General features: G+C 39.3%; 1 long non-coding RNA gene across 1 annotated transcript; it reads right to left on the bottom strand.

Annotated features, from left to right (window-relative positions):
- Nucleotides 1–237: 237 nt before the first annotated feature.
- Nucleotides 238–7,628, bottom strand: LOC129052420 (uncharacterized). The gene is made up of 3 exons (XR_008517446.2): nucleotides 3,761–7,628; nucleotides 1,187–1,356; nucleotides 238–1,077 (listed from the first exon to the last, which is right to left on the bottom strand). It is a non-coding gene; the product is annotated as an uncharacterized LOC129052420 (long non-coding RNA).
- Between the last annotated feature and the right edge of the window lie 2,908 nt (nucleotides 7,629–10,536).

The following is a 10,536-nucleotide window of genomic DNA, read 5'->3' as shown; positions in this document are numbered from 1 at the left end:
GTGGGTGAAATGGAGAGCCTATGGGGGTTGGGGGCAGAGGCATGACACGATCAGCCTTACACGATAAAAGGATCACTGTGAACTACCCTGTGTAGAATGCAATTAGACAAATGTTGCCATCGTTCATGCAACAGCTTGAACTAGGGAAATTACAGTCGACATAGGAATGGTCAGATTCTGGATATGTTGGGTTGAACTATTTAAAACTGCTACTTGAGTGTCTCAAAAAGAGTTGAAAATTAGGTTGAATCAAGAGGATTTGCTCAGGGATAGCTTATGGGGTGTTGGGGAAAGAGGGGTGTCATTGTTGACTCCAAAATTTTTGGTCCCAGCCATGGAGAAAAAAGACATAATGAGATAACAAAGAGGAGTGGCAAGTTTAGTGGGAGTTGTGGGACAAGGGCAAACAAGGGTTTATCTTGGGACATGTTATGTATGAAATGCCTATCAGGTATCCAAGTGGAGGTGTCCATCACATTGTTAGATACACAAGTTTGAAATTCAGAGGATTATCAAGAGCTGGAATGATTAATTAGGGAGTCCTCTCACACAGGCAGTACTCAAAACCATGAGGTGAGTTCAAACACAGAGGAAATGAATGTAAAGAGAGGAGTGATGCTGCATTTGGGCTTAATTGTTTTCGAAAGTCTCTCTTACATTACAATTTTTTTTTCTGATTTGTGAATACAAATATATCAGTAAGCACACACACCAAAACACTGTTTAAAACATTTAGTTATGTATTTAATGAATTATCTGTCTATAAGATAATAAAATTGAATTAAAAAATACATCAAAGAAATAAAGGGTCCAGAATAAATAAATACTTCCAAAATGAAGAGTCATCACTTTGGCTGGGTGTAGTGGCTCACACCTGTAATCTCAGTACTTTGAGAGGCCAAGGTGGGTGGATGGCTTGAGCCCAGGAGTTCAGGAACAGCCTGGGCAACATGGTGAAACCCCATCTCTACAAAAAACTACAAAAATTAGCTGCGCATGATGGCACATGCATGTTGTCCCAGCTACTCAGGAGGCTGAGGTGGGAGGATTGCTTGAGGTGGGCGACACAGCAAGACCCTGTCTCAAAAAAAAAAAAAAAAAAGAGTCATCACTTAATTTTAGATATTCCAAATTAAACAGATTATATACTTGAGGATCCCCAGTGAAATTAGCATAAGCAACACACCCATATTGAAGGACCAGTGAATATATTCTCCCAATAGTTGTTGCTCTGAAACATTTTAGCATCTTAGAATGGTGCACCTTTTTATATTATATTTACGTTGAACATTCAGTGAGAAGAATTATTCTCTCCTATTCGTTCCTCAGCTCCATGATAGTTCAATATTTACAAGTCTACAATTACAAACAAAAACAAAACAAAACAGAGTCACAATCTAACAACTTCGTTCTACTCTCTTTCCTTCTATACATAATACCTCCATTGTGTTTTGGTCATTGCTAATGATACACGTCATAGTTTATTAGTCTCACCAACTTTCCTTCAAAAAAAAAACAGTTATTTGTGAGCACATTACGCTAGGATAAAAACACTGACAAAAAATGTTCTGTCATAAATCTCTTTTCATGCCTCCCTGAAATAAAGCATATACATATATGCATTATATATAGGTACAGACATGTCCTTTTGTATCACAAAAAGAGTTAGTTGTAACTTCCTACAAGGTAAAGAAAAACCTGACCTGCTGCAATTACCTCCTAAAGCACTTTTATAAGCACATCATTACAAAATATTTTGCCAACCACATCACAAACATTATTAATGTACTAACTATAGTCCAAGTTTTGAGCTCCTCCTGGGCTGGGGTGGTGTGGGAACAAGCTCTTTATGGTAACATTTTATTGGGTCATCTGCTGACAAAGCAGAATTTTAAAAGCCTACCCGTAATCACCCTAATTAAGCCATCAAGTGTCAGGACTTGCTGTGTGAATCTGATTAATTCTAGCCATCTCTGTGGTGCAACTGATGTTGCCTGTATTAAAGGAGTGACTCTGCCTCAGAGGCAATTTCTTTATGTTTATGCCTTCTCCCTTTCCACCAGTCTGTATCAGAAAATTACAAAGAAGGTTTGCAATGATGCCCTCATAAGTCTGTGAAACTTCCTTTCAGCTGGGAGCCCAACCACATACAAACCCCTTTATATATCTACACCATTATTGTCTTTATACTTTTATGTGGTATTTAATTCATAATACAACTTGCAATGTGTAAAGTAGACTGCTCACGTATGTCTTAGTCTGTTTGTGCTGCTACAACAAAATACTTGGAACTGGGTAATTTATAAACAACAGAAATTTATTTCTCACAGTTCTGGAGACTGGGAAGTCCAAGATCAAGTTACCAGCAGGTTCTACTATCTGGTGAGAGGTGCATCCTCTAGAGAAGAGGAATGATGTGCCCTCACATGGCTGAAGGCAAGTGGGATGAAGAGCCTCCATCAAGCCCTTTTATAAGGGCATCTAATCCTGTTCATGAGAGAGGAGCCCTCATGGCCTAATTACCTTCTAAAGGTCCCACCTCTTGGTACTGTTGATAGCATCAGCAACACCTGAATTTTGCAGGGGTGACATTAATTTATAGCAGTATCTTTGACTGGATTGTGAGCGATTTATTATTTCCTTTTGATCCTTTCTAATGTGGGCACTGTTCCCAATGCTCTAGCACAAATATTTGACATGGTTATGCTGCAGATGCTCCTGAAAACAGACATCCAATCCTCCTTCCCCTGTCCCCACCCCATCCTCACTACCACACAATGGACTGAAAAGAGCAAAGAAAAATAAAAGCAAGGTAATTTGTTTTCTTAATAAAAGCATGCTTTATGTCGTTCACTAGGGGATTTATGTTTTAAAACCTATTTATCATCATGCCTGTAAGAAAATGCTATTGAATGAAGGTTGTTGTGATGGTTGATTGTATGTGTCAACTTGGCTAAGCTATGGTGCCCACATCCAGATTGGTAGATGTGAATGTGCTTAATATTTAGACTCAGTTGACTTTAAGTAAAGAAGATTATCCTGAATAAATAATGTGGGTGGATATCAACCAGTTGAACACTTTAAGAGCAAAAACTGAGGTTTCTTAGAGAAGAAATTCTGCCTCAAAACCATAACATAAAAATCTTGCCAGTGGATTTTGGGTTTAAGACTGTAACTTCAACTCTTGCCTGAGTTACCAGCCTGCCAGCTTGCCCTATAGATTTCGAACTTGCTAGCTCCCACAGTTGCATGAGCCAATTGTTTAAAATAAATCTCTCCTCTCTGTCTTTTTTCTTTTAAAATTATTTATTTATTTTCTCTCTATGCCTCCTATTGGTTCTGACTCTAGAGGACCCTGATTAATGCAGTTGTATTTCAAGCAGTTATGTTTTTTACATATTTCTGAACCTTTTGCTAATTGAATGCAGGCATATCTAGTTTTATTGCCCTTCACTTAATTGGAACTTGCAGATATTGCATGTTTTTTTACAAATTGAAGATTTTGGCAACCTTGTGTCAAGCAAGTGTATAAGCATCATTTTTCCAACAGCTTGTGATCACTTTGTGTCTCTGTGTCACATTTTGGTAATTCTCACAATATTTCAAACTTTTTCAAAATTAATATATCTGTTAAGGTGATTTGTGATCAGTGATCTTTGATGTTACTATTTTGATTGTTATGAGGTGCCATGAACCACACCCATATAAGACAGTTAACTTAATGGATAAATGTTACATGTGTTCTGACTGCTCTACCGACCTTTGCCATTCCACTGTCTCTCTCTCCTTGGGCTTCTCCATTTCTGAAACACAACAACATTGAAATTAGGCCAACTGATAACCCTACAATGGCCTCCAAATGTTCAAGTGAAAAAAAGAGTCACACATGTCTCATTTTAAATCAAGAGCTAGAGATGATTAAGTTTAGTGTGGATGGCAAAAGTCAGTCGAGACAGGCTGAAAGGTAGGGCTCTTGTGCCAACCTGTCAGCCAAGTTGTGAATACAAAAGAAAAGTTCTTGAAGGAAATTAAAAGTGCTGCTCCAGGGAATACACGAATGATAAGATAGCATGATGTTGCTGATATGGAGAAAGTTTTAGTCTCTGGATGGAAGATCAAACCAGCCACAACATTCCCTTAAGCCAAAGCCTAATCGAGAGCAAGCCCCTAACTCTCTTCAATTCTACCAGGCTGAGAGAGGTGAGGCAGCTGCAGATGAAAAGTTGGAAGCTATCAGAGGTTGGTCCATGAGGTTTATGGAAAAAAGCCATCTCCGTAACATAAAAGTGCAAGGCAAAGCAGTAAATGCTGATAGAGAAACTGAAGCAATTTATCCGAAGATCTAGCTAAGAACATGGTTGAAGGTGACTACACTAAACAGCAGATTTTCAATGGAGACAAAGCAACCTTATAATGGAAGCAGATGCCATCTAGGCCTTCATAACTGGAGAGAAGTCAGTACCTAGCTTCAGATCTTCAAAGTATAGCCTGAATCTCTCTCTCTCTCTTTTTTTTTTTTTTTTTGAAACAGAGCCTTGCTCTGTTGCCCAGGCTGCCAGACTGGAGTACAACGGCACCATCTTGGCTCACTGAAACCTCTGCCTCCCAGGCTCAAGCGATTCTCCTGCCTCAGCCCTCTATGTAGCTGGGATTACAGGCATGCACCACCATGCCCAGCTAAATTTTGTATTTTAATTTTGTATTTTTTATTTTTAGTAGAGACAGGATTTTGCCATGTTGGCCGTGAACTCCTTTGGTCTTGAACTCCTGGTCTTGAACTCCTTGAGTGCCATGTGGGTCTTGAACTCCTGGTTTTACGTGATCCACCCACCTCGACTTTCCCAAGTGTTGAGATTACAGCCTTGAGGCATTGCGCCCAGCCTGGCTGACTCTCTTAATAGGGGATAATGCAGCTGGTGACTTTAAGTTGAAGTCAGTGGTCATTTACCATTCTGAAAACCCTAGGGCCCTTACGAATTATGCCAAATCTTCTCTGCTTATGTTCTAGAAATAAAACAACAAAGCCTAGATGACAGCACATCTGTTTACAGCACGGTTTACTGAATATTTTAAGCCTACTTAAAATAAGCCTACTTAAGTGACTTATTGCTCAGAAAAAAGTATTCCTCTTAAAATATTACTGCTCATTGACAATTTACCTAGTCACCCAAGAGCTCTGATGGATATCTACAAGGAGATTAATGTTGTTTCATGCCCTCTAACACAACATCCATTGTGCAGCCCATGGATCAAGGGATAATTTAGAATTTCAAGTCTTATTATTTAAGAAATACATTCATGGCTGGGAGCGGTGGCTCACGCTTGTAATCCTAGCACTTTGTGAGGCCAAGGCGGGCGGATCACGAGGTCAGGAGTTCAAGACCAGCCTGGCTAACATAGTGAAACCCTGTCTCTACTAAAAATACAAAAATTAGCCAGGCGTGGTGGTGCATGCCTGTAATCCTAGCTACTCGGGAGGCTGAGGCCAGAGAATTGCTTTAACCAGGAGGCGGAGGTTGCAGTGAGCCAAGATTGTGTCATTGCACTCCAGCCTGGGCGACAGAGCAAGATTCCATCCCCTCCTCCCAAAAAAAAAGAAAAGAAAAAGAAATATATTTATAAGGCTATAGCTGCCATAGGTAGTGATTTCTCTGATGGCTCTGAGCAAAGTAAACTGAAAACCTATGGAAAGGATTTACTATTGTAGATGCCATTAGAAACATTCACAATTCACAGGAGAAAGGTAAAATATCAACATTAATAGGAGTTTGGAAGAAGCCGATTCCAACTATCATGAATGACTTTGAGGGATTCAAGAATTCAGTGGAGGAAGTAACTGCAGATGCGGTAGAAATAGCAAGAGAATTAGAATTAGAAGTGGACCCTGAAGATGTGGCTGAATTGGTGTAATTTAATGATAAAATTTGAATGAATGAGGAGTGTCTCCTGTTGCCCAGGCTGAAGTGCAGCGGTGCGATCATGGCTTACTGTAGCCTTTAACTCCCTGGACTCAAGCGATCCCTCCCAAGTTGCTAGGATTACAAGTGTGAGCCACGGTGCCTGGCTACAAAATGGTGTTTTGAGATAGAATCTACTCTTAGTGAAGATGCTACGAACATTGTTGAAATGACAACATAGAATTTAGAATATTACATAAACTTAGTGATAAAGCAGCAGCAGGGTTTGAGAAGATGGACTTGCATTTTGAAAGAAGTACTACCGTGAGTAAAATGCTACCAAACAACATCACAAGCTACCAGAGAAATCTTTCATGAAAAGAAGAGTCAACCAATGGAGCAAACTTCATTACTGTCTTATTTTTTTAAATTGCCACAGCCACCCCGACCTTCATCACCCGCCACACTGACCAGTTAGCAGTCACCAGCACTGAGGCAAGACCTCCACCAGCGGAGAGATTAGGACTCCCTGAAGGCTCAGATGATCATTAGCATTTTTAGCAATAAAGTATTTTTTAATTAAGTACTTTTTAGACACAATGCTACTGCACACTTAATAGACTACAAATAGTGTAAACATAACTTTAATATGCACAGGAAATCAAAAAGTATGTGACTTGCATTATTGCAATATTCACTTAATTGTGGTGGTTTGGAACTGAACCCGCAATATCTCTGAGGTATGCCTGAATACCTATATTCTTATATTCTTAATTTTGTTGCACTAAAATAAAGATAGGAGTTGTGCTCGCTTCGGCAGCACATATACTAAAATAAAGATAGGAGTTTATGCATTACTCACTAATAAAAGTCAGTTTCTCTGCTGGCATGGAGAATAGGAGAGTATTGCCAAACAACAACAACAACAATAATGGCACCTCTCCTGCCAAGCTGGGAAATTTTACACCAGGTATTTCCAATATGAAGCTCTACCTAAGCATAGAGTGTCTGGCCCACTTGAGTGTCATAACTTATACATCACCCTAACCTAGTTCACATAAATCCTAACCAATTATCAAACAATAATATGAAAAGTTTGATCAAAACATTTTCTTCTGAAAAAGATGAGCCAAGTTTGAGGCCTCTTTGAGGTAGGGAGGAAAGTTTCCACAGTTAATGCAACTCAGAATAGGAGGTTGGTGTGCCCAGTTTCCATTGCCTCATTCATCAAGAGAGTTTGTGTTTTGACTTTTGGAAGTCAGTTTTATGGCATGATGTAATGGAGAAAATAATGAAGATTGCAAATTTTCTTTATGCTTATACTTTAATCACTGCTGCTTTATGGATATTTAAGAAGCTAACGCAAGTGAAGTAGATTTAGTCTTTTTTAATTTAGTTACATGGCTAAGTTCTGGAAATTTCTGAAGAAATGTGCTGAAGTGTTCTTAAAATTATAGTCTCAGATCCTACTTGCTGGACCTCCAAAGGCCCCAGAAGGCTGCACACACTTTTCCTTGATGTTACATAGCATAATGTAACATATGCTATGTAACGTAACATCCTCTATGTTACATACCAGTTTCTCTACATAGCTAATGCAACTAGCATAACACAAAATCCTCCATGTCCATTAAAAAAGTGACTGTTTTGGCAGATCACGAGGTTAGGAGATCGAGACCATCCTAGGTAACACAGTGAAACCTTGTCTCTACTAAAAATATAAAAAATTAGCCGTGTGTGGTGGTGGGCGCCTGTAGTCCCAGCTACTCAGGAGGCTGAGGCAGGAGAATGGCGTGAACCCGGGAGGTGGAGCTTGCAGTGAGCTGAGATCGCACCACTGCACTCCAGCCTGGGCAACAGAGCGAGACTCTGTCTCAAAAAAAAAAAAAAAAAAGACTGTTTTGTATTCAGATTCAAACTTGACAAGTGAATTGAGAAGATGGTACCCAAGACTGTTTTTTTTTTTTTTCTTCTTTTCTTTTTTAGATAGTGTCTTGCTCTGTTGCTCAGGCTGGAGTGCAGAGCACGATGATCTCAGTTCGCTGCAACCTCCGCCTCCCAGGTTCAAGCCATTCTCCTGCCTCAGCCTCCTGAGCAGCTGGGATTACAGGGGCATGCCACCATGCCTAGATAATTTTTGTATTTTTAGCAGAGATGGGGTTTCACCACGTTGGCCAGGCTGGTCTCGAACTCCTGACCTCAAGTGATCCACCTGCCTCAGCCTCCCAAAATTCTGGGATTACAGGTGTGAGCCACCATGCCCCGCCGACTGTTTTGTTTTTAATGCTGAACTCTTGAGTCCAGAGGATTTTAAAGACTCACATATTTAGTGAAAATAAGTCCTAATTTTGAAAGCTATTTCACAGATTTTGTTGATTCTAAGTTGCATTCTCTGCAACTCTGAGATACAACCACAGGATGTGTGTGATGATTCCTGTGATTATAAAGCCCTACATCTATTAGAGTGGCTCATTTTCATAAGAAACCACTTGTGCTAAAAGCAAACTACACCATTAACACACAATAGAAGTGAATATCTTAAAGTTAGCTGTGAAATGGAAATACATATTAATGAGTATAGTAGTTCCCTCTTATCCCTGGTTTCATTTTCACCAGTTTTAGTTACCAGTGGTACAGTACAATAAGATATTTTGAGAGACAGCGAGCATACATTCACATAACTTTTATTACAGTATACTATAATAATTGTTCTATGTTATTATTATTATTGTTAATCTCTTACTGTTCCTAATTTATAAATTATACATAGGGTTTGGTACCATGTGCAGTTTCAGACATCCACTGGGGATCCTGGAACATATACTACCGTGAATAAGGGGGAACTACTCTAATTATTTACATCAGCTCTGCTCTTGTCTTGTTCCAGGATGCTATAACAGAATAGACTGTGTGGCTTAAACAACAGAAATTTCTCACAGTTTCGAGGCAGGGAAGTTAAAGATCAAGGTGCCAGCAGATCCGGTGTCTGGTGAAGGTATGCTTTCTGGTTTGCTGTCTTCTCCTTGCATCCTCACTTGGCAAGAGAGCAGACAGAGTGATCATCTCTCTCATGTTTCCACTTACAAGGGCACTAATCCCATTCATGAAGGTTCCACCCTCATGACCTAAGTGTCTCCCAAAGGCCCCACCTCCAAATACCATCACATTGGGGATTTAGTCTCCAACATATGAATATTGCGAGGGACACAAACATTTAGTTTACAGCAGCTCTCCTCTTTCAGTCCCATAAAGAGGAGGGCTCTGCCTTGCCAGACCAATTCATTTGTGATTTTGTGATTCCAACTCAGAAGGAAAGACAGCTGGGGCAAAGCATCTGAAGCACACAAGAGTAGGGCAAGTTTTGAAAGAGACATAAAAACAAATACTGTGTGTGCAAGGGAAGTGGATGAGAGAAAAAGTGTTAAAGATACATTGTTTGCTATGTGTCTATTTCACAGTGTTCAGCTATGAGAATTTTTTTTTTTCTTTTTTTAGACAGAGTCTTGCTCTGTCTTCCAGGCTGGAGTGCCACGATGTCATCATAGCTCACTGCAGCCTCAATTTCCTGGGCTCGTGATCCTCTCACCCCAGCCTTCAGAGTATCTGAGACTACAGCTGCATGCAACCACACCTGGCTAATTTGTGTATTTTTTGTAGAGATTGGGTTTCATGATGTTGGCCAGGTTGGTCTTGAACTCCTGGACTCAAATGATCCTCTCTTCTTGACCTCCCAAAGTACTGGAATTACAGGCATGAGCTACAGTGCTCAGCCTGAGAATTTTTTAAAAGTCATTTTGAAATTGGGTTTCAGGTTCTTGCCTGTGTTTTTTGAATATGGTACTACTCTAAGACTGGAAAATGTGGACGATAGATTTATAAATACTACGCAAAATACTAATCCTAAACTATAGAAATTTCTGGACAAATTTTGAGTAATGTGGGTGGTTACCTAGCTATTTTATGAAACTGCAGAATTAAAGGCTTTTATCTGTAAAAATAACCTCATCAGATTGTTATGATTTTAAAATAAAAACACCTTCACACCTCCTAGAAGACTCCAAGGTGTAAATATCCTCTTTAAATGTACCAGTAAGTAGACTAAGTCCTAGAACAGTATAATTTTTTTTTTTACAAATAAAGTTTATTGTACTGTTTGGGGGATGGTATATTTATTACTGCTAAAAAAATTATCATTTTGAATTGCTAATAGGCTACAATAACAAACATCAGTAATAAAAATTTAAAACATTCATAAAACTGAGCTGAAAACATGCTCCCAGGCCTAGTGGGCAGTAAGGAATCTGGCCAGTATACTGTATAACTTGAACATTCAGTTCTTAAGTAATTTACAACATGTTTTAGCCCTCTTTTAATAATAATAATAAAAAGGTAGGAATATCTTGTATTCCTCCCGCTAGTTGGATGTATTAAAGTGCTTTCACAAAACTAAGACCATGGTGCTAACTCAGTATAAAAGGTTGAAAAAGATGTTCCTTCTTTTCTTCAGAAAGTTAATGTTCCCTCTCCATATTTGTATTTGCTCAAAGATGAAGCTTTGCATCTGGGAAGTCCTTGAGTAGAGTGTCTCAGAAATAGAAAGCCTGGACTCTCAAGGCTTCATTCCTTTGGCCAACATCTT

Source organism: Pongo abelii, chromosome 22 (genome assembly GCF_028885655.2).
Source record: "Pongo abelii isolate AG06213 chromosome 22, NHGRI_mPonAbe1-v2.0_pri, whole genome shotgun sequence".
NCBI lineage: Eukaryota > Metazoa > Chordata > Mammalia > Primates > Hominidae > Pongo > Pongo abelii.
This window is presented reverse-complemented; position numbering and strand designations above follow the sequence as displayed.